The 26,371-nt window shown below is 34.1% G+C and overlaps 1 protein-coding gene across 1 annotated transcript in view; it reads right to left on the reverse strand.

Annotated features, from left to right (window-relative positions):
- LOC118275455 (hemicentin-1) overlaps positions 1–26,371 on the reverse strand; it is a 296,991-nt gene that overhangs the window by 180,347 nt on the left and 90,273 nt on the right. The window contains exon 3 of the mRNA XM_035593419.2: positions 10,744–10,775. The gene's annotated coding sequence lies outside the window, so the exon portion shown is untranslated. The remainder of the gene's footprint in view (positions 1–10,743; positions 10,776–26,371) is intronic.

Raw genomic sequence — 26,371 nt, forward strand, 5'->3', positions numbered from 1 at the left:
GAAGGCATTTTCAATATTCTTTGTCAATGGACCATAATTTATTTAATCAAGTGTGACAACTCTTCATTTATGCTCCTTATACTGTAAATAAAGTTTTCAACTAGTGTTGAATATAATTATTGCTATCAAAAAGACACAGTATACTGTATAATTAAAATTAAAGCTGCAAATCCCGGGAATGAGGAACGAGGAACCCAAAAATTCCAAGGAGATCTAAATGTTTAATGTCGACTACAATAAATTATTAAAAGACACACCAAACAGATGGGGAATCTGCTTCGATTTAAATCAAAGACCATTTCAAGAATTCCATTTAGAGAAAGCATTTAAATATTTTCCCGTAGGTAACGTTCAGGGATGATGGCAATTTGGAAATTAAGGAAAAAAACCACGAATTCATTCGCAATATTGGAAACGCGGTAGATTCTGGATATTGAGAAATTAAATTAACTCATGCTTTTGTTGTATGTGGGGTTCCGTAATGAATAGTTGAGATCGGTCTAACTGACAATGATTGAAATAATTATTCAGTTCACAGAGAAGATCATTGATTTTTCCATCTCTCGTTTTGAAAGCTAAGGTCTATTTACCTTGTTAATAGCATTATTGCACTCGGATGTAATACTATTTTCAGATTTTGGGCACAAATCCTAATATAATCGCAATCCAATTCCAATTAAAAGTACCCGAAATCGAAGAACATACTTGAAAAGACTGACTGATGTGGCGTTTCATTGTCTCTGCCTACCCCTATGGGAGACACACGTGAGATTATGTATGTGTATCCAATTCAATTTCAAATATAAAAGGAATACTAGTAATCCTTTGCACCACTTAGAAATCTAATTCTTAGACTTGTTCTTCTCGATTGCCTCCTGTGCTTATTCGATACAACGCTAAATATACCAAATAATGGATTTTACTTGTTTCTTACGGAACCACGCGGTATTCGAATCTTACTTTATCGTTTTCTGTTTATTAATATTTAGGTCCTCTATTGACGCAGATTTCAATTTCGAGAACGTTTTTTGTGATACTATTTTTGTAATATTTCGTATTCGCTTCGTTTCTCAAAGTATTTCATTGTGTTAGTATTGTATTTTTTCGCGTAATGGTAATGACAGTTTATTTTGGACTGTTGTGTGTTTAAGGAATAATTTTTAAATTGTCTTGATTGGATTTTTGTCATACTATTCTGGCTAGTTGTATACATCGGCTTCCTATAGAGTAAGACGTTCACCAATTAGAAGAACAATATAGGGGCATTGTAAATAACGTACAACAATCAATACACAATATCTTTGTAATCGTTATTGCTCTAATGTACCAGCATACTAATAAAAAATATCAACTATTGTCTTCACATTAACAGCCTACAAATGCTCACTGTTGACCAAAGCTTCTCGCACGGAGAAGGTTTGAGCATTAATCACTACGTTTGTTCAATTCGGGTTGACGATTTCAAACCTATATTTAGAACTTAAAAACTCAGAATTCCCTGACGATGTTTTCCTTCACCGTTTGCCAGTAGTGTCTATTCTCTTCTCGTCGAACGATTAAAACATCAACAATATTCTTTAATTTTAAAATAGCGTGCAGAAATACCAGAGATTGCAATTACGTGCAACCAATGCGAAGACTTGCCTCTTCTATTATTTATGAGTAAATATAGCCATTTTATGAAAACAAATATCCGATTGTTCCTTCGTCTAGATTTCCAGACATTGTTCTGGGAACATTATCAATATTAATGATCCTGTTAGGTCCCTTTAATTTTGTCGTAGTGAATAATCTAGTAGTATCTTTGTATACAAAAAGTTAGACAATGTATTTGTTAGTTTTGTTGTTAACATCTGATATTGTCTACTGATCAAATACTCGGGATCTTTTAAGACAGTGAGTTATAATACCCATGCTTGGTAGAAGGTTTGCGATGTTTTATGGAAGAGGAGGCAAACCAGCAGACTGATCACCTGATGGTAAGCGATCAACACTGCCAATGGACACCCTCAATACCAGAGGAATCACCGATACGTTGCCGGCCTTTTAAAAAGGAATACCTAATTGCAGTCTCCGAAAGTCAAAGTGTAAGCTGCCTATAGCTTACTTGGCTCAGGTCATAAGTTGAAGCAAACAATGGAACACTTAATAGAAACGCTGATACATTTTTCTCTTACGCTATATTCTATTACACGTTTATGTATTATGGATTCATGTAATTGTAACAAATCCTACAAACTCACATCTATCAAAATTGATCCCTATCAAATCCTATCCATGATATGCGTATCTATCTTCACTCACATAATTTTTCGAGTCATCAAAAAAATTTGGTACGAAAATTGGATTTAAAAATTTCAAGAGTAATCCGTTACGATTTCTATGTATTCTAATGGATATTGACATATTACAAATTAATGGATTGTAATGGGATTGATTCAGATGTTGAAAGCTGTATCGGAGCCGACCTTGGTCTTCGCTTCGACCTAATTCCGTGAGGTATAAACGTTGAGTATCTTTGTCAAAATGCTGTTAGCATATCTAATGGTTTTGCTATCAATATCCTTGTTGTTAATAAATCAATTAATCGAATCAGTCTATTACTATCCTGCACTAATAGTGGGTAGAGAACTTTCTTAATTTTCCCCAAGTAATGGGAATGGTTGAAATCTTTCAATATTCTAAACTTGCAACTCCGTTTATGCTGTCCGAATCCCTGAGAGACTTCGGTTGCTTCCACTGGTGATCCGCAAGCAAGCTGATCACCTGATGGTAAGCGTAAGTCTCCAAATTTTTTATAATCTGATAAAATATTCTTATTTCACATTCATTCATTCACAATATATGAATGAGTTATTAGGTGAATAAGTTGATTATGGGCTCCATCCATGGGCTGCTCATTACTTACCATCAGCCGAGATAGCGGCCAAACGTCGACCCATTAAATGTAAAAAAATATACTTCATTTGACTTCAAGCTATCTGGTATGAATGTTTTCTCAACCATTAGTTATAACACAGTGACATTATGCCCTACTTAAGAGCGCAGTCGATTGTAAGCATCCAAATAGGTCACAGCAGTTCTCGTTCAATTGTCAGGTGTTTGAAGGGTGAATGGAGCAGTATGTGTGTTGTGTTCTCAACATCTTTGTTTTTGTTCTTAGATCTTTGGCCTATTTGTGGATGTATGAGCTCTTCTTAAGAAGACTGACTAGGAAATCTAGGCTTTAGTAGCTTTAGTATTGTGGCAAGCGTTGGATTATATTATGTTTCTTTTATAATATTGTTGGTTTGATTTCGTTTTATGTCAATACCATTATTAGAACTTATTACGGGATATTTACCATGTTTATTCAATTTGGCGAGTTTCCAGTGACAGATAAGGTTGCAAACATTCTCCACAAATATGCCATAAAGACTGTCTTCACTCCTTTCCGGAAAGTTTCCCAGATGCTGCGCTCGCCGAAGGATAGCTTCCCTCTAGAAAGACCTGGTGTCTATAAAGTGGACTGTAGCTGTGGCAAATCATATATCGGTCAGACTAAGCGTACTGTGGCTTGTAGAATTTCTGAGCATATCAGAGCGGTGAAAAACAACGACGCACAAAAATCCGCTATAGCTCAACACATCTTGGAGGCTGGATCAAACCACTGGATTGAGTTACATAACCCACAAGTTATCTCGACAGAACGCCACTATATACCTAGACTGGTAAGAGAAGCGATTGAGATAACCAAGTACAAAAACTTCAACCGGGAGGATGGGTTTCAACTGTCGAGGGCTTGGAATCCAGTGGTCCAACTGTGTAAAACCCGAAAAAGTGCCAAGAAAGAAAAAGTTCGCGAGCGGACACAGTGAGTTTTGTGTGTCGAGAGTTAAACCGAGTTACAAGTGACAATGGTAGTGGTGTTAGTGATGTCAGCAAGAAACGAACGAGAAAGCGGGTAGACCGATTTGTCTGCTCGTGAACACCCACCCGCATTTACTCCAGTTAATCCGTGATCATGGCGCTTGCAACAGTGCCGAAATATCGGAAACTCGCCAAATTAAATAAACATGGTAAATATCCCGTAATAAGTTCTAATAATAGTGTTAGTGACCATGTCAGTTTAAAAACTTATATAGGTCAATACCAGTTTCAATAAAAACGTACATCCAATATTTTGTTGAGTTAAAAAAAGTTTGGTAGTAACTACTACCAGTGTTTAAAAAAATACATATAAATGTTTGTATGGAAACGAAGATGAGAGATTTAATAATCAGACTAATCTATTACTTACACATGAATGCAATAAATGATTTGATTTTATATGTTTTGATAACATTGAATGGAAAACATATTAGGCTAGGAAACCTTATGTTTTTAATAACCTACATGTATATAGAAGATATACCTCCAGCAAAACTTCGATCCCAGGCCAGCTTGCTTATCCACTACAAGTTTCACAAATGTTATATTTACTTACTCATACATTAACAACACAGCAACATAAATTATTCATTTATTATGCCCAACTTGAGTTCAAAACAAGTGAAAGCAAACATAGTGTTATCTTATAGTTAATTAATCGTTCAACTCCCTAACTCAGAGGTTCTCAAACTTTTTAATGGCGGGCCCTGAATAATTGTCGTGTACCTTTTCGAAAGTGGAACGTGAATAGGGTTAGTAAATATTCTATATCGTATGAATAAAGTTAAGTGTCCCGTTGAGATAGATAGGGATCATATTAAATGGTTTACTACACTTCTGGTACATCTTTAATAGTGTTTCAATGAGAAAGTTCAATGGACTCCTTATATATTTACGTAGAAAAAACAATATTCGTTTTAACGTTCTAATGAAACAGATTAGGACCATTATTGTATCCTCATCTCAATGGGATCGACTTGTTTTGTTTCCTTTTTGTTTAATAAATGTACCAATCTCTCCGAGTCCCGTTTCTGCGAATTCCCGGGGTGTTGTTTGAGAAACACAGTCCAAACCTATTAATATAACATCGAGCGCCCATACTTAGTATAGTTACTTGCAAATTGTCCACGGTTTCGTGGTGATTCTGAATGTAAATTGGCAATTTGGGCAACACGACGATTTTCCGTATAAACAGGTGTTAGAGATAATTTATACAACTGTTCAATATTCAATAGATTGGAAATACGCGGACGTATTCTGTGCGTTAAGGAAAAATGCGGAGAAAGGAAATATTTATTGGTCATTAAGTATTGTTCTGTGACATGCGGAAAGATGGACACATAAATATTTCAGTAGCCATTCGTTATTCGGATAAACATACAACATAAACATTTGATGATAATGAATTAACATTTCACCTTAGATTTATCACACAATTCGTTTGTGTGCCTTAAAACTATGGTCAGCCATTAAGAGAGAGGCCCCAGCTACTTCTTAACTATCACCAACTCACATACTCCATCAATTAAAGATGTTTATGATAATGAAATTACGCAAATACAATGGAGCACTATCTACTGTATTGTTGGCCTAGTTATTGAGTACAATCGACCAAAGATCCAGTTTAAAAGTGGACACAGCCAAGTATAGTGATGTCAGTTACCAGGTGTCTCAATGAGATATCTCGACATCCATTCCCAGAAAAATACTAAAATAGACAGTAGAGACCTCTTTGAAGACCAGCTTTCTACTTCAGTAAGTACTTGAGGAAAGGCTAGTAATTTATTTTTCAATAGTCGGCTCCTTTCGCTACGGTCGCGCTATGTTCCATATAGAATCTAAAGTTAGATTGGATTCAGTTTCGCTGTGTATTTGATACTGGCTCGCTTTGCATAAATATGGGAACTTGGAAACGTTTTTGAAAATTTATTCTTTCAATATTCATAACGGACTTAGATATTTGGAGTTTTCTTTGATTGTATTTTTTTGTTGTGACTACCTAAATATAATATTGGTTATGGGTAAAAACGTGTATGAATATTTTTTTAATGTTAGTCGGCGATGGTGTGGTGAATTAAAGGTTTGCAAACGAATGACATGAATTTTTATAACTTATTTTATTACTTAAATTTCTTGTTACTATAAAGCAATAAATGATAGTGGAAGCCCAAACCCATTCATCTATTGATATTTTTAAACATTTCTTTTTTTTTACTCTAATATATCGACAAATTATGGAATCCGTAGTTACCTACAATTAAAGATGCAATGCTAAAAATACTTACTGTAAACAAATTTTAGCTTTCTATCAATGTATCTTTGTTGGTGATCCTAAATAAATAAAATAAACTACTTACTACAAAATATCAACACTATTCAGAATAAGCCTACAAAAAAGTCTACTATTTAAAATACGTTTACATTATCACCAATAGATTTATCTCCAAATGGCTGTTTCCTGTCACGAAATTAATTTATCTTGAATTATTGTACAAAAACTGTGCGAACATTGAATTTAATAGGGAAAAAATTGACAAACGATTTTGAAGCTTAATGCTCAGGTCCAAAGCTTGTTTTATTTTGATGGATGGTGTAGTAGTTTGATATAGGTATTTTTATTAATAAAAATATACTTCTGACTACAAAATGTTACTGCTAATGCTTAGTCGATGAAGTTAAGTAATATTAAAAACCATAACTTCTTCTTCGTCGTGAGACATACTAAATCAATTATTACGTTAGTAATGACGAATGCGTGAATGCTCATGTATATGAGTCTCTAGCATGACTTGAAACTAATCAAGTTCCTCGTCAAATATGATTTTATTCACAATAGAGACGGAAAATCCCAGTAAATGCACATGTCTATCCCTATAATGGCCTTCAGATCTGATTTTCCTGAAAGCGGTAGGTAAAAAGATAATTGCTAGGCAAGGTAAAATCATTGTTGTTTATAGTAATACTGAGATTTTTTAAACATCAAGCTTGCACTGTTTAAATTACCAGTTTCATAGAGGCAGTCAAGAAGAGGTTATAAAAGAAAAAGACTGCACGGTTGGTGCGGTGGCTGAAGCAACTCTTTGTGTGATCCACAAATTGTTGTTACATTCTGGGTGTCCTGTGTATGTCAACTTGTATGTTTGTAAACGCATCCGCAACAGGAAAAATCCAAGCGTTATAACCATCCAAAAAATAAAAAGATTTCGTAAAAATCACCACTATAACTACACTACACTACACCAAAGTTCTTCTATGGAGAAAGATACCCACACTACTACAAGATTTAAGACAGCCAGTAGCAGAACCACTGCGCTAACCGTAAAGTAATTTATTATACAGCGTGTATATAATAAAAACGCTGGAACTCTGCTTGACCTCTGCACCGCTGTCGTCTTAATGATCAAATTTAACACCATTAAGGTGCACACTGCGACTTTATTTTAATCAGCTGCTAATAAGGTGTTACGTAAAAAGAAAGTTTAAAGTTTTTTGACAAAGTAATGAACACAGAATGATATAAGAATATAATTTGGTTTTTTTTTACTGGCAGTTTAATTAATTAGGGTGTAGGTATTGAAAAATATTTCATTATTTGTCTATTTGACATAATTATGATTTACGTAGAAACAAAATTTACATCCTGACTCAGAGTCATCATTGTTACTCACTACTCAGAGTCATTCATTGGTTACTTAACCCAGTCCTTAGCAACTGCTTTCGGTACAACATCGCTACCGATGAATAGTTTAAGTAATCATTAAATATCTGTAACTACGGTACTTAGAGAGCATTACCAAAAATTCTAACAAAAATGAGAAGGCATAAGATTTTTAGTCGCGGACAGAGTAGATTAATGCTAAAGATACATAACATTATTAAAAAATATATAGTTGTGATACAAAGATGATAAATCATCCCAACATAAGTTTCATTTTCATTAATCGACTATCCATACAAGTTTTCAGGGCCATTTGTACCTCACCATGTCCACGAACCACACACCGACCTTACGTCCAAGTTTCTTGAGTTACAACTATCGCATTAAGACATCAGCATCCCTTAAGCTCACATGACAAATTCCCGGAACCCCGCATTAATCCCGGCCCAAACAACTAATTTGTTTAATTAAGTCCCGGTATCAGACGTATGTTGCCCATCCCTATAGTTTTTGCGGTCACAAAACGGAAGGGTTTACCTTTGTCAAACTAGTGATGTGGGATATTGGTTATCGATGGATTTATAGTTGGGATTTTTTGGGATTAAATTGGTTTGTTGTTAAATTATTTTAGTTTTTTTTTGCAAGTGGTGGTTTTAGTGGTAGTTGTAAGTGATGCTTTGTAGAGTTTGTTAATAGTTATGTATACTCTACTATGATTTACGTTTAATATCTTTCATTTATTGTTTTCGGTCATTTAGTTGTTTATTATTCTGTTATGATTGTAAAAGAGTAACCTATGGAGTTTCTTGCTCGTTCTTCACCATAGGAATCTACACTTTGGAACGAGCAAATAACTTCACTAGAGGACTGACCAACAGACAGACATTTTGTTTTCTTTATATTGTAATATTTGTTTTGACGTTCAAAAGTACCTTTCCCGGTCTATTTGAAATAAATAATCCTGGCTTTGACTTTGACTTGACATTTAGTTGTTTAATATTGTTATGTAAATTCTATTTTACAAGAAGTTAAAATAAAAAGAAAATCGTCACATTTTCATTCTTACAACAACAAATAAACGAATCTCTTTTTATTCCTTACTCGATTAAGCAGAAAAACAATACTGAAAACGAGAGCTACGAGCAAGGAGTCATTACAAAAAATATACATTCCCCCCGTTTATCACTTCAGCAATAGTCGGAGCAAAAAACTTTGAACTTTAAACGTCTGACAGTTTAGAATCGGTATTTCATTAGCAATTCTTTTAAGTGTGTACTGTTTATTTATTTAATTCAATTGGTTTACAAAGAGGCTACGCTCAAAGGAAACGAAGTTATACATGGTGCGTTTGTTTACGTGTGGTATAGGTTAAAGGGTGTACACAGTTTTGGCTGTTTGATTTTCTCTTCTTGTGTGTTTTATTCTGGCATATTAAATATGTTTGGAAATGTTGTTGGTGTAATATAACCTTCCAAGGTTACGTCAATATTACTGGCGGTTAGGAAAATATAAAAAATATTGACAAACCATTTTTGTTGCTGTTGATTATTTGGAAAATATAAAATACAACATTTATATTCTTTTCTGTGGAATTTGAAATAATACTTAATCATTTCAATAAGACTAGAAAGGATTTTATAGACACCACAAACCATTATTTTATACAACTATTGACTCATTTAGGTAGACGAAAACGATTTATAAATCACAAAAAAAAGAAATACTATCCAAACAAAAAACAACTAAAATACTCATAAATTACGACTCAAAATCCACTAATTAGCCGACAAAAATCGCTAACAGCTCATAACTCAACTTTAGCCATCAGAAACATGGGATTTTATAGCAAGCGAGCTGCCTCTCGATATTCTTTGTTGTAAAACAGTAATAGACCAATAAAACTTTGACGATACCCATTGCGGTCCGCCTTTGATATAGTTCCAATCTTGATTTTTATCTTATAATACATAATACACGTTTTTAAGATGTATTTATTGGCAAAATTGGACTTATGGTTGTTGGAAATTGATGGTGAATTCGATTGATGTACTCGTGATGGGGGATTTTGTGGGATAGTTGGTGAGGTGGTGTTTCAAGGTTGATGGTGTCATTTTTGGTGTGAAGTTTAAAAAAATATTATTAATTGAAAGGAATAAAATTAGTACGCGAAATAAAAAGAGACAACAAGGACAATAAAAATAAAATTTGACACAAAAAATTAAAAACAGATACATTAAAAATAATTGTTTTGAAAAACAGTTTTAAAATTGTTAACTAATGTAAGTTAAATCTATACTTCAATTAAAACGTCAATAATAAAAAAATGTATTTGCACTCGATAACACGAATTGATATTAAAAGTAACAGCCTTTCTTTAAAAATTTCGCATAGAACATTTACCACATATTATATTCGTTTCATAAACAACTTATAAAAAGGAAAAAGATATCTCATAAAAAACCAACCCACAAGAGCCTTTAAAAAACCCACCCACTCATTTGACATCGACTACGCAAAGAGGTCCAAATATCCTATTCAGGAGCACCTCTTTCGAGCAACATACATTTTACTTAGAGGTCACATTTATACGCAAATAATGACAGATGGGGGACCCATGGACTCACAATAACTCATTTTACTTAAGCCTGTTATATATCTGGCCTGGCCTGCTCCTATTTGGCTCGAGATCATCAAATATTAATGTTTTTGGCCTAACTTTAGGCCTCACAGTACAAAATGATAATTACATGAGTACAACCTAAAGGTGATAATTATGTACTTTGTTAATTTTATGTTCATTTGTGTAGCAGTTCTAAAAATAATGGTGGGGTTTTGTTGCTGTAATTATTTTTGTTGCTACGAGAGAATTATTCAGTGTGAGAGCTATTTTTAACTGTAAAATAAGTATGATTAAAACATATGTGTTTAGCCGTAATAGGATTGAAAATAGAATGGGGAAAAGCGCGTGGATATTTAAATTTGGACAAGGAATTTGTACTATTTAAGAATGTCGTTTATATGCTAACAATAAGCAATGTTAATACATTAGATGCCTTGACGGATAACGCTGACCGACGCTATTGGAGGATTGGCCTTTAACAGATTTTTTATTGGCAGTGAAAGGCTTAAGGAATTTAAACTGAACTATCATTAAAAAATTAAAAAAGGATACTCACACTACATAACGGAGGTTCACATCAGCAACAACCTGAAACAAAACCAAAAAATAATCATTACCAAAATGAAAATAAATTATTATTACATGGAAATTCTAAGAAAGTTCTCGAAAAAAACCATAACATAAAACATTTGACGGCTGTAACGAGTCGGCAATATGTTTCCTTGTAACCAGCAAGTTGGAGCAATCAGCGAACTTCGAACACTTATGAGTTGACAACGAAACTTTCTCGAACATATATATTTTAGGAGATTTTCTCATGACATTCGCTTAGATTTTCAGTTTCGTATCGAATTGGTTGATGGAAACCGTTTCTTTATGAGATTTTTATTTAAATTCAGATGTATGTGTAAATAAATATTTTTCTGAATATGTATTTTTGAATTTTATAAAGATTCAAACATACCATTAGACTTTATTTAAATTAAAAGTAAAAATAAATATAAATACATATCTAAAAGTTAAATTAAATTTTTCTTCGCTTCTTACGCTATCAAATGAAAAATACAGATCGAATTAAGATATCCAAAAGAAAAAGAGACCTAACAATTAAAAGACTCAACAGACAGACAACTGTACAATCCACACATACAAAATCACCATCTATGTTAACCTACTACCGAACCTTACAAACAACACTAGGTACGCATATACCAACACAAAAAACAAGATATTTCGTTGTCTAACAACAGAACACAGAGGCATCCGTGCAGTATTTGAGCCAAGCCCTTATTTATACATGTTTATAAGCCATTCTTGTTGGCTAATGAAAAAATAATATTTGGCTGTACACAACCTCTGGCAAATATTATCTTTTGATTGGAATGTCATGCAAATTGTCAGTCAGTTGACTTCGCTTGGTAAATATTACACGTGGAACCATTGACCACAACATTTCTGTTTGACTTTAATCCGTGGATAAAATTTAGTTGAGTAAACAGAGAAGGGATAGTTCGGTACCAATCTCTAACTTTGACTTTAGGGTGTGGTTAGAATCGTTTTTGATGGAGACAGTGAGTTGACTATATTAACTTGTAGTAGGAAGTTAATGCAGTACTATAATTACCTATTAATAGAAAAATTGGTACCATCAACATTGTTACCGTAAAATCGGATTTGTTTGGCCCTGCTTTGTTCTAGATTTTTCAAAATATAGTAAGTTTGAGTTATTTTCAGTACTGTGCCTCAAAATAACTTAAACTTACTATATTTTACTCTTTCTCCGTAGACTTCTTGTAACGAGCAAATAATAATATTGTTATCAATGTATTTTAGTATTTTTAAAGTTCTATCAAGTTAATCTTATTTTAAGTAAGAGAAACAATCACATGCTTATATTGTATTTTTTATTCAAAATACATTGTCGAGTCGAGTCTCTTATATAATTATGTACTAAACACACACAATACCAAACTTTTACACTACTAACAAACCTCTAACACCTATAAACCTTCAATATCCATATTCAAATGCCGAAATCCGCATCAACATACAGACATCAGCATCAGTCCACAAATCATGACACGATGACGCAGACATGTATTGTCGGCGCGGATCTCGCCGCCATATTTTAGTGACGTCAATTTTGTGGCAGCAACCGATGATGTGTGAGAAGGCCCTAAATCAAGTTGTCCTATTAAAGTAATGGATTATATTATGTGCGTTCTTATAAATATACTTGAAGAGATCAAAGAAGAAATAATTGAGTATGAATTTTCTGTCAACCGAAGAATAGATGTTTTTTATATTCTGTCACTACATAAAAGAGGATGGAGTATCTTGCTTGTTCTTCTCCATTCAAAGCTACACTTTAGAACGAGCACCTAGCTTCACTGACGGACAGACTGATAAACTATTATTTATTTCTTGACATTTTTCTTGACATTTCAAAAGTAACTATTTATTGTTTAATTAAAATAAATGACTCGACTTTCACTTTGATCACATATTTTTCATATCTGTTTAAAAACAAAATCAAAGCGATTGCTAACTCATTCATTGTAGGTTTTGTCAGCCTAAGCTGTATTGTTGGACAAGGTTTTAATTAAATCTTGTAAACTTTTATAAACCTTTTCAAGGATTAGTAGCATTTGATTTATATCACACTAGCTACTTCCGCGCGGTTTCACCCGCTCTGCTTGGCTCCTATTGGTCATAGCGTGATGTTTTATAGCCTATAGCTTTCCTCTATAAATGGACAATCCAACACAAAAAGAATTACTCAAATCGGAGCAGTAGTTCCGGAGATTAGCGCGTTTAAACAAACAAACAAACAAACTCTTCAGCTTAATAATATTAGTATAGATTTACTTTAATTTATTTACCAAATACCTATAGATCACTTACCGCGGTACTAAGAGACATATTTTGAATTCCTTCGTAACGATTTTGTTCCGAAAACTATTGTTAAGGAGTTGGGTTAAGTAACCATTGAATGTCTTTAAGTACGGTTAATTCAACAAATAATGAAATTAATTTGCTTCGCTTCAAGCTTCCTTGTGCGAACTGCTAGGGTGTGGAACTCCTTGCTGGAGTCTGTGTTTCCTGATGGGTATAACCTGGGTGTCTTCAAAGCCCGAGTGAATAGGTTGCTTATGGGCAGACGGGCTCCATCGTAGGCCGCATCATCACTTACCATCAGGTGAGATAGAGGCCAAACGTCGACCCATTAAATGTAAAAAAAATAAAATTAAACAAAGTAAAGCAACATTCAGTCCGTACCCATGAAACGCGTAGTGAAGTATCATTAGAAATATCCAAAGTCACGCAGTAATGGGTTGAATCGACGTTTTGACACCAAAGCGGGGGGAGCCCGTGATTTATACGGGATCTCGCATTTTCGTATTGAAATAAAAATCATTTACACGGCCATGGGACTATGGAGTTAAAGTGCATGGAAACGGCATGGTGTGAATGAGGCATTTGTGTATTTTTATCACTGGAAATACTTAAAGTCTTTTTTTATAAGGCATACTGTTCAAAATTGATCAAAAAGTAAATCATATTTCACTCAATAAATGTGACAATAGTGTAGATGACTAATTTTGATTTAAATGTCCGTCTTGTAGATTATTTTAAAACATTACACACGTGTTTTTTATTTTCTTACGGAAACAAATGGTTTTAGTTATATTAGAAATATCATGACGTCACTTCAAGATAAGTTTTACACATAGAAATGACGCAATTGCTCCCACTCCTAAACTTTGATTCGTGTTATCTAAGTATTGTTTTCCCTTACGCCAAAATATAAAAATACGTGTTTAATATTTTTTCATTACCTAACTGACGGACTAGATAGATTTTTCATTTTCTTACCCCGTCATCATCGCTATTCAAAGATTTTTCTTTAACCATATTGAAAAGAAACAAACAAAAGTTCGGCTCCTCAATAAGAAAATAGTGCGTCCTCCACAATGCGACTATACACAATTTTAAACTTTCCACTTTAATACAAAATTCTTACATAAACTTTTTAATTTACGACGAGACAAGAACGTACAAAGAGGTCTATTCTGAAGTTTCTTAAATGGATTTCGAATTCATATTTTCATAGAAGATTCAATTTCGTTGCAGTCTGTTTAAGTTAAACGCGGCTCTGTCTTGTTACGAACGAAATTATAATTATATAGTACCATCGTGTTATTAAGTTTATTAACTTTGACGTATTTAATGTTATTTCACGGCGTACGTTTAATGGGGACTTTGAATTAGAGTTTCATTACAGAATGTTAAACCATATATGAGAACTTGTAAGTCACGAGATGTGTGCAGATTATGTAGTAGCGTAAGTATATACTTTATTTGATTCTGTAACCATGAATTGAGCATTATTTCAAATGTTATAATCCCATAATAGCAGTTACCTTAGCTACTTACGATATTTATTTATTATTATCACGCACTTATTGACTATAATTATTTGCTTTATGTTTTGATTGCTCGGGTGGCGCGGTGATTGGGCAACTGTCTGAAGTGCAACATGTAGCGGGTTCAATTCCCGGACGGAACCCCTCTTTGTGTGATCCACAAATTGTTGCTTTTTGATATGTATGTGAATTTATATGTTTGTAAATGTACCCACGACCCAGGAGAAAATCCAGAAGAGTGGGGCAACGCAAAAAAGGATTTCAATATCGTCCATAGTTACATCAAAGTGTAAGGCTAAACTCCTATGAATATAAACACAATACCTTTTTCACTACACTCTACATAGCTCATAAACTTACAAAAGTACTGAGACTATGTCACTTCCATCAAATATAACTCTGTGGTAACTTATTGGCTGCTACGGTTGCGAAATATCAACTCGATTCATTGGTTTTTTTCGCAATATCAGACTGCGTTTATGTTTTACGACTACCCACCGTATCCTGGCGTTCGTTCGGATTTTATTCCTATACCAATGGTGTATGTTATACGGTTTTATGAGGTTTCTTTTTGTAATTATTTTGGTCGATTGATGTATGTCGTAAAAGTTATCCCATTTTTTTGCTGTATAAGATAAACGGGTAAATTGGTACATGATATATAAATGTGCTCATAAAATTATAATTAATTTTCTGTTTTAACTAAATATACATCATCACATCAACAGCCTATAAGTGGCCAATGTTAACCAAAAGCCTCTTCTCACATGGTTTGACCATTAATCACCATGCTTCAATGCGGGTTGGCGATTTAAATCTTATAATTAGACATTAGCCGTTTGTCAATGGTGTCAAATTAATCTTAGAAAGTACATATCTTGGAAAGAGTTGCATTGACACTTGCCGTTGGTTTGTTTCGAACTCGCACCCTACCCGTGTGGGTGGATATCATAAACCTCTGGGCCACGATGACATTGAATCACCGCTAAACATACGTACACCACAAATTCACACAGAATAATTCACAGAACAAAAAAAAGCTTTTATTAGGTACACAAAGAAAATATTCAGGTTAATTCAAATTAGACGGAATTCCAGCTCTTATGGCCGTCAAAAAATTTGCCTAACTTGTATATAATTGCTTGAACGCCATTCTAGGCTAGAAGTCAAGGTTAGCTCATTAGCTTAAAAGCTGTCGAAAATGTTGAACATTTTCACGCTAATTTTGGAACGAAAAAAAAAATAAAATAGTAACTCCTAAGCGTGCCTGAGATTTTTTAAGGGAAAAGAATTTCTGTTCGAAATGAAACGGCAAGTAGACGAGCCTGTGGCAACTGTGAGTATTATTAATGTTTAAAGGAACTGTTTTTAACAGTATTATAGGACATATTTTTAACTGACTTCAATAAAAAGGAGATTCTCACTTTGAACAGTTGTGTTTGTGCGCGATTACCTTGCGTTTGACTGAATCGATTTTGATGCGGTTTTCAGTATAGTATTTTGAAGATTTAGAAAAATGTATTAGGTAAGTATATTACCTAAAAATTGAAGATTTTTTTTTAGTATTGAAGAGAATAAAATACGACAAACTTTAATCTGCGTTATTCTTTCAGCATAGATTCAAATCTTCTTGAGTCTGCTATGCTGAAAGAATGCTGCAAATACCTCTTGGTCTTTATTCATGAATGTCATGTCTGCTGACTGATGAAGAAGACATTTATTTTGTCAGTAAAATTATGCGGGCGTCTCATTCCAAGGCATGTTATTGCTATCACTTAAAATTTTATAATATTTATCTTTAACATTTAAGGTTGCTCTATTTCCATATAAAAAGAATACTAGAAAATATCAAAACTCCCAATTAGTGCAGCTCGTATAGACTCTGCTTACCTTGAAAAGGAAAATGCTCGTTAAGATCTTTAATAAAAGCAGTTTCTGTGTCGCCAGCAACAATCAAGGTCTCGTCATTAGTGTGAAAGCAACGTTGCCCGCGACGCGTTACACAACCTTTTCATTAAAACGGTTCACAATGGATGATATAAAGTTGAAAATTGTCTATTGTGTCTCTCCTATGAAGGTCACGAGGTGACAGTAAAAAGGTAATAAAGTTTTCGGTCTGGTCTAGACTTGAATAGAGATTGGAGTTTTAAGTATATTAGTAAGTTTGTGTGTACGTATATTGTATTAAATAGGGCAAGCTTGAAGTCTGTTGCAGCTTTAATCGATTCAGAGTTTGACTAAAATAATGAAAGAGATAGTGGAGGTTGAATGAAACGTTTCAAATTGAAATAAATATTTTGGTTCGATCCTTGATCAAATTGATGTATGTGCAAGTGTAAGCAGTTAGACAAAGTTCTTTAATTAATAAACTGAAATGTTTTACAGATAACCTATAAAAAATTCTGTTCATTAGTCTCGCTAAAACTCGGGAACGGCTGGATCGATTTGGCAAATTTTGGTCTTGAATTATTTGTTTAAAAGGTGAGAAAAAAAATGTTTGAGGCAGTACAAAGTTTACCGGGTCAGCTAGCAACGTAATAATGAAATATACCCATAATGATAATCTCCAAGTAATTAATAAAACTTTCCATTTGAATAAGCTAACAATTTCAAAGCAAATTTTTCCTTCATTTAAATCCAATGATAAAGATAATAAGCTTAGTAGATAATGTAGATACAAATATAATTAAAATGAAGGAAAAACACATTTATTCATCCTTCCTATTTATGGCCGACGAAGTCTAAAAAGAAAAGGAAAATGAAAGAGAAAAGATAACGAAAGATAGCGCCGCCCGTCTCAGTAATAATCAAGTAAAAAACAAGTCGAGAAACTCATAGAACTAATTTAAAGTTAATTTGGTTATTTCAAAATGTTAGAGATTGTGTAAAATGTACGAAATCGTATTTTATTTTGAATTATTTTGCTAAAGTACCGTAGATACTGGAGATTTTCTGGATTATTTTAGACTTTTACTGCCTTTTCTGGCTGTTTACCTTTGAGGTTTGATCGAGGCGAGCGAAGCGCTTGGGGTTTTAGTGATTTTTGAAACTAGAGCAGTTTTTAGTGCTCTCGGTAACGAGAAGATTTTAGGCGTCTTTTGAAGCTTAATACAGTATTCTAATTCCATAAAAATATCTCTCTCTCTCTCAAAAAAAAATAAATGTCAAGAATATTTTATGTTATGGTATGGTATATGCTGTTAAATAAACTGACGGATCACCTGATGCTAAGCAATCGCCCGCGCCTGTAGACACCCGGAACTCTTGAGGTGTTACAAGTGCGTTGCCGGCCTTTTGGAGGCTCGGAATTTAAAGGTTACTAGGGAATCGAGGATTGGGAAGATTGGGAATAGGGGTGATTGGGCCTCCGATAGAACCGGCCCATTCGTGCCGAAGCAAAAACCTAACTCAAGAAAAGACCTTGCCTTTAAAATCAGTTTCCTAAATTCCTAACAAAATCTACATCAATTAACAACCTTTTAGACAATCTAGGCTGTCTCCCTCCACTTACAAAGCTCCCAAAGTGTAGCTCCAGTAATAAAAAAAAGAGTAAAAACGATCCAGAGAACTCTAATAAGTAATTTAAAGTTAATTTGCTTATCTCAAGACGTTTCGGACGGTACATTGTAAGAAACGTGATCGTTTAAAGTATAACCGGTAAGGAAATTGCTTTGGCACAAAATGGCGATGCCTTGTCCTGATTTTTAATACGTCCACCATTTTCGTTGGCGCTGATATTATTATGGATATTATAATGGTCTATCAAAGTGTTTGTTTTCAGATAAACTGGGTCAATTTCCTTTAGATAGTTTCTGTTTTGTTTTGGGAAAGGAATTTGGTTGATTACAGATTGTAATACCAGATTTTTTTATGTTTAGTGCAATTTCAATCTGTTTGTTGTTTTATATCTTTTTTTATGGTATAGGAGGCAAACGAGCAGATGTATCACCTAATGGTAAGCGATCAGCGCCACCCATGGAAATTCGCAACACCAGAGGAGTCAGAACTACATTGCTGGCAATTTAAAAAGCAGTTTAATGATCACGTCATGTTTTTCCTGCTAAAAAATTCACGATTTTGAGATAACTGATGTCCTGACTTCTTATTTTAATTAGATCTTTTATAAAATCTCATTTTTACCATTACGTTGACCCACTAAACAGGAAAAAGTGTTGTTTTGCTGCAATTTCTCCTGAATCATTGTTTGTTTGCGAACATAAATCAGACGTGCACGCAAACTATGCCCTAAGCTAATTACTCTTTATTAAAAACTAATTAATTTACTAACTAATTGTTTTAGTGGTTTCAATTTGTTGTAGCCGCGGTGTAATATGAAAGCCATTCAAATTCCAAATACTAACTAAAAACTATTTTACTAATTAAATATTACTAGTACTAATTGCGATTGTATTTGAATTGTGCCTGATTTTAGTTTTAATTCTCAAATTGGACATTGTATAATTAGGGTTGTTGGTTTCCAAATTTTACTTTTTTATGGTAAAAGCAGGTAAAGGGTGTTAGAAGTGCGATACCGGTTTTTTGGGGGTTAAGAATTAAAAGGTTGTTGGGAAATCGAGGATTGGGAAGAGGGGTAATAGGGTCTCCGGGAACCTCACGTGCCTATAAGAAACTCAACGCAAGCGTTGTTTCACGTCGGTTTTCTGTGAGGCCGTGGTATCACTCAGGTCGAGCCGTCTCATTCGTGCCGAAGCATGGCTCTCACACTGTAAACTATCCCTCACTGTACCTTGTACCTACAAAATCCTGTGTTTTGTTAAACAAACATGGGACTATACAATCACCTTTGTCTTCTCCTCTAATTTATTTAAACCTAAACATAAACACACCAATATCTTCAACACATACTTATTCAGTCGCAACCAACACAAAAAAAACAAAACCAAATCCAGACACCTTAGAAAGAACAATTTTTATCAACGAAGACAATTTAAAAATTATGTGACGACAAAACAATTAGCTTAACGGCCATAACACAAACAGAACATGAGTAACCACTTAACATTATCATTCACAATCTTTAACACTAGCTCTGGATTGCAAGGGAACGCTCAAATCCTGTTGAGCGTATCTCATCGCCTTACTAAATGGCGTCCTCTCCCGTTTGTGTTTTAAAAGCTGAGTAAATAAAGGAATGGAGAGCGCACTATGAAAAATAACAAAGCCACTCGCCCGAATCTCTTCCAACGTTAGGAAGAATAGTAAGATATTTTAACTTTGTAAATAGAATGTCTTCAAAATGTGGTGTATTGAGGTTTTAGTTATTTTTTTTATTGTATCGTTACTCCATTTTTCCTGAATAGACCGACAGACGTGCAAATCACGGCACGTAATCCCACTGTATAATGTAGGCACACCAACTTTTCACATTTGCGTTATAAGTCCCTTGTAGCTAATATGGGGTGAGTCTATTGCCATATACTGGCCACAATTCCAGGCTCCGTGGTACTACTGAGAAGTTTTCGAAAAACCGAAACCACCCAGTAATAACTGCCCGACCCAGAAGATGTTTGTTTAGTATACATTTCTTAATTGTTGTTAAATGTAGCGTGAAGTTTAGTTAGTATTTCTTATCTACATATCTTTCTTTAAGTGTTTTTAAAGACTTAACCGATCCATATCGATTTCAGTTGTTCACAGGAGTGCCTTTGCTAAGACTAGTGAAACAAAGTACAAAAAATCTTCCTACCGTTTCGTGCATTTCTTTTTTTATTTTTCACTTCTTATGACATGTAAAATATCTTTTTGTTGGTCTATTATGCTGTTTGACAATATGGCATTTGAAACCCCGTTTCCTTTGATAAATTTGATACATACAATAAATAAGGTTAAGCAAACAAACCTTAATTTAAAATTAAATCAATCGAGAACAAACTGAATGTTCTTAATTAATACAAACGTCTCAACTGTACCGTGATATTTCACCGTTCAATGTATTGCGTAATGAGTAACATTTATAGTAAATAAACTTGTTGGACGGTAACGTGAAATTAAAATTGTATAATTTAACAGATAGGTAACACGGTTTGAGAGTTTGAGATAGCATCGGGTTTAATTGTACGTTTTGAGAACATACGAGGTCTTATTTTGTGCTGGTGCGTTGAGTGCGTCGTGTGGATACAACAACGAGACATAGTAACACAATGTAACAAGATATGAATTGGTTTAAATAAATATAAAATAGTAGATAAGTGCACCGCATGCTGAAAATACATCTATAAGCGGAATGAAAACTAAAAATCTATTGTATTGTTAGTGTAGCATGGATTTCCGCAAAGTAACATCTGATTCTATTCTATAGTGGAAAAGTAACCGTTTGAAGTAAAACAGTCAATGATATCATACAGGAAAAGACTTGGCAATCATCCAAACATTCTGGCTACTCACCTAATGAATAATCATACATCATTCAAAAGGCTAAAACCGAAAGCCCCGAGAGACCTGCAAGGGTTGAAATATAAAGGGACCAAGGCAATGGAGTGGTTGACCCTACAAGACCAATAAAACTCTTGACCACATGTCGAAACAGATTGCAGAATAATATAGAAAAAAAAAGGAATTGAAATAATAATACCCTAATGTTAATGAAACAATGAATTTATTTTTGTAAATAGGCTACAAAAGAGCACATTTACACATATAAAAAATCTAGATGAGGTCGCTCTATAACAAGAACCTAGAAAAATATTTTTCTAACGGACTACTCTGAAAAGAAATACCGAAGCAAACTCAAAGATATTGTCTCTTTTAAAGTTCAGACAATAAAAGAAAAAAAAATTAAAAAATCATGACGACATTGTTACTTAAAAAATTCTAATGAAAACTTGCAATGTCATTATTTTAGAATATTTCCATTTTAATCTAAGATCAATATATCAATGTACTTATATCAGCATTTCCAGTTCAAAGATCTTCAAGCGGCGTGCACGCTTCAACAATATTACTCGTATATTTCCACAAGGTAAATGCGTGTGGCCACGATCACGAATCAGGCTGTCCCCTCCTATTAGTACGCCCAAAGCAATAGACGATCAAACGAATTAAATTGTACTACAAAACCATTTATTTTCTAACATACCGCATACATTTTTGTATTATTTTTTACGATGAATAATTTTTACTTTAAAAAAGCGTTGCGCAAATTGGAATTTTCCCTTTTTTGTTGCTTTGTATAATTGAGGTTTAGAAATCCACTGTTTACTAGTCAATACGAATGGAGTCTTCTCCATTCGAAGCTACATTTGAAAGAGCACCTAGCTTCACTGACGGACAGACTGACAGACAGACTATTATTTATTTCTTTATTTGTTGACATTTCAAAAGTACCTATTTATGGTTTAATTGGAATAAATAATTTGAATTTGACTTTGACTTTGAAATATGTATTATTTTTAATACGATCAAACGAGCTAACACATTAACATATAGAGCATAATCCAAAAACAACAAACAAGATTATCTTAATAAAAGCAAACAAAACTACAATCACAAACATTTGCAACATCACATAAAATAAAAATCCAAAAAAAAATTGCAACTATCTCACAATTTCACAAAGTCGTGTATCTCGTACTAAATCTAACTAAGTCGTTTGCCTTCATAAAAGTCTGCAGAGCGACTTCAAAGGCTTGCTACAGTAATCGTCCGGTCACAGGCTCGCAGCAGAGCCTATAAATTGAACTTGCTACCACGTTCTTACAATTTAACATCGTTGAAGCGTTACAGAAAGAATTCCCCAGCATTCCCCCGGACCGAGTTCAAAATATCTTTATCCAATTTATTTTTCTTGTACAAGTAACGTTTTGTGTGGGACTGTACTTCTTTCAGGCTATTGGAGTTAGAAATGAAATTATTACAGTTGTTTGAATAATGACAAAGAATATTCTAAATTATTTAGGTTATTCATGACAAAGTACTCGTAATTTTATTTAATTCTAAAAGGTCATTGGTTTTCTATTCAAATTCTTTGTCTCTAAGTTGGAGGTACTAGCGAAAATAAGAATTTGATCTGTAGTAAAATTTAAACAGAATTATTTACGCACAGACTGATGATTTCTTGTGAAATAGTCGTCTTTATTCACTTAATTCTGAAATTTATGCGTAAAGCAATAAGGATGTGTTTGTTTACGTTTACTCTTACAAGTCCAGTAATAACTGTAATACATACACGCGTCATACAAAATTCTCGCCAAAACCTAGTCTACCTCAGGGACTCTAAGACTCGTGTTTGGCCGAGATGCACTTGGGACAACTTCTCCAAAGAGACAGTATAAAGATATTATCATCATTTATTTTAAAGTTGTGGATAGCAGTCACAGAACTTCGATGTACACTAGGGACTCGTATAACGTGCAACTGCACTCCTCGACTTGTAAATAGTGAGCTAAAATTATTTCGTGACTTTAAAACTTTGAAATAGTGCCCACTGTGCAGTTCAGAAGATATTTTAGGAGGCAAAGATGCAGTACTATAGTATTAAGGTCATACTATACTTATAAGAAAACATGATTTGCTTGTTGAAATTAGATTAGAATATAATCCAGAAGTAGGTAGTAAAGATTTTCATAACAAATCCGAAAAATATTCCATAACTTTCAGCATTCCAAATGCATTCAAAGCGATATTTGTCTTCGTAAGTTTCTGTACCGCTCATAGATTCTTTTGTGTACGCAATTCAGTCCCGGACGATAAAATATAGGAACATCCCCGAGGCTCACCTGTCGCCGATATAAAACCAACATAAAACTATCCGTTTTATTGTTCTGCTTTAAGTTTTACTGTTCCAGTGATCATATGAATATCTTCTGAAGCATGGCTGTCATATTTTTCAAGGACATAAACTCTGCTTTATGTAGGTTTGTGAATGCTATTTTCTCAAGGGTCACCCGTTATGGAGATGTCCGGGATAAAGTATGAAGAACCAATATTCCTTCGAGAAATAAGCTGAGATCTTTGATGGGACGTCAATCATCAGATTGGATGGCTATTATTACACAACTTGACGGATCCTCAGATGGCTATTGTTAGAGCATTAAGTTTCGTGGTCGTTTCGAGGGTTATGCTTTAATATAAGATAAGGGTTTCGTGAATATTGAAGGTCATTGACCCTACCTAAATCTAGAACACGTGGTATTTAGAGGCATTATACTCCTTGTTAACAATAATATTGTATTTCACTTAATATTGTTCCCTGGGGAACTAGCCAGGCATGAGTCCCTTTGTTCGTTATATCAATATCTTATTAGGGGAAACTTAAGGTCCTCCCAATACAGAGTACTTTGAGGAATGTTAAATACCAAATATGTACGTTTCCTTAGCCGCCATCTGGAATGTGATAAGAAACTTCTAAAACTGTTTTTAATTTAAGTTTATTGAAAATAATAACTATCATATTATAACTACATAATTTGTATACGAATCATAATACTCACAGCATCATCATATCCATCCATTATTTAACTTTAAAACCTAAACCATATGAACTAATCACGTTTGTGCAATCAACAAACGCGGTAAACACTGCAGTAAAATTATACAAATTCATTGAACATTCCCAAAAATCAACATCAAAATCGTAATTACAAGTCATTTCGAAAACATTTGCTAAACAGACGCAAACAATTAAAATCGCTTTGTGTCCAATTGATCAGTTTACATGTTTTAGAGAATTAACGAGTGTCGCTCAAACCGGGATTTAATTTCATCCGCAATCGGGAACGAATTGACGGTCTCCGACCAATTGTAGCATTGCCATTGCCATGTGTCATTTAATTTGAGGATTAATAAATTCTGCTGGACCAGATTTAGTAGCTTCATTTGTACTACCAAATTGTTTTGCTGTTGTATGTATTGTTGTGGCATAATTTTCATTTCGCAATTTAAAATAACCGATATTGTCATCTAATTCACCTTCTAGACTAAGCAGCAGTAATTCCTAGACATGTAACACACCTAGAAGTTTAACATCTGATGTTTCACTACACAACTACTTCTTGTCCTAACCCTCATCTCGCGTATCAAATGTCTCATCAACCCCTAGACAGGGTACGTAACTATCGGTTGGAAGTTCGACATACCCACAATAATTAGTCGAACATCAATTCAAATTCCAACTCTTCAAACAGTGGATGAACAATTCGAACCTGCAAGATCTCATCTCAACGCGCCCTCGGGATTCCAAAACTTGATCTCTAACTAACTCAGTCTTCATTATACATTGAACAAATACATCTGTTTGCGAAGGATCCCTAAAGGCTCAGTTATCGGAATTTCATTGTGATTATCGTCCAACTTTTCGTTTTATTTGAAAACCTTTATTGGAGTATACAGACGGAACTTGTTATTTTTCTGTTTGATTTTCAGAAAATTAATAATTTGATTCAAGATAAATGTTGGGAGCTTAAGACGATGCGATCAAAGTTAGGGAAAATAAAATGTTGTTCTATTATGTCCAATTAACTTTTGTTGTGCTAATTACCGTCGGTTGTTTTATTTTCTTTGCGTGCGGTGTTTATGTTTCGACAAATTTTGCTTTGTTTTGTGTACTTTGTTCCTTTGAGTGTGATTTACTGCAGCAAATGTATCTCGCTATTCATATCATCAACTATTCAATATCTGATTCCCGCCGCAGCTCCGACCACCATCTATTTCAAACACACCAAAACCACGACTCCCAAATTTTCCCAAAACCCAGCAGCTCCACCTGCTCACATATTCATGTAGACGTACACTACCTTCCATTATCACAAACACAAATCAATTGCTGAATAGATAATGCGGTTAAGCATACAACGGGGAACTGGAAGGCCAGCATTCGGGATCCGGAGCCAACCGCAGGAAATTGGCAGGATAGCAATACGTTACGAGTATTATTCATTGCTGTTTCCTGGTCGGTTTCCTTTTTACGCCCAATTTGAATATAGCGATGTTAATTTTGTTATTGGAAATTTCTGGGGGAATGGTAATTAGCGCTTTTTTTGTGCAGTGTGTTGAGAGAATTTTAAATTTGTATTGGCGCTTCGCGAGTTTTCTTTGCATTCATTATCGTGTTTTGTTCGTTTTCAGTTAAAGCGACTACATTATTGGACGTGCGGATACAAGAAACAATGTGTATTTTTATCGATAAAATATTCCAACGTCGACTCTGGCCTGAAGTAACTTTTATAATAAAATTTAAACTAGTTCTTCGTTTTTAATAAATACAATAATAAAACAGTTCACCGTATACAGACCGCAAGTTTAGAGCTAAATTTAATTCAACCGAGCACCTGTGTTTGGTAAGCGGAACACATTTAATGAATGTTACTGCATCCTCAAGAGTTTAGCTTCAAAGTGCGGTTGCTGCTGATTCAGAAGCTAGCTTTAGATATCCGATATTAAACTCAGAATTTGTATTTAACATAAGTTCCGTACCTGTGTTACGTGAGTCGAGTATAAGATAACGAATGGAAAATAGGTCAATTTATTCTTTCCCTTGGGATGCAGTTGAACAGTTCTGTGAAGCAGGAGATAGTTGGATGACATTCTAACATTGTGACAACCGGATTTACTTCGTCTAATATACGGAATTATTAACTTAACATTTCGTTTGAGTCAGTCGTTAGTTGGGTTGTCTGAAACATTTCTGTCAAATTCAGGGAAAAAGGAAATACTAAGAAATGGATTTGATATTTTATTACATGGTTGGTAATAAGTTTATGGCTCATTACAAAAACTCGCACCAGTACTAATAAAAGCAGT

The sequence above is a fragment of the Spodoptera frugiperda genome, chromosome 8, assembly GCF_023101765.2.
Source record: "Spodoptera frugiperda isolate SF20-4 chromosome 8, AGI-APGP_CSIRO_Sfru_2.0, whole genome shotgun sequence".
NCBI classification, from domain to species: domain Eukaryota; kingdom Metazoa; phylum Arthropoda; class Insecta; order Lepidoptera; family Noctuidae; genus Spodoptera; species Spodoptera frugiperda.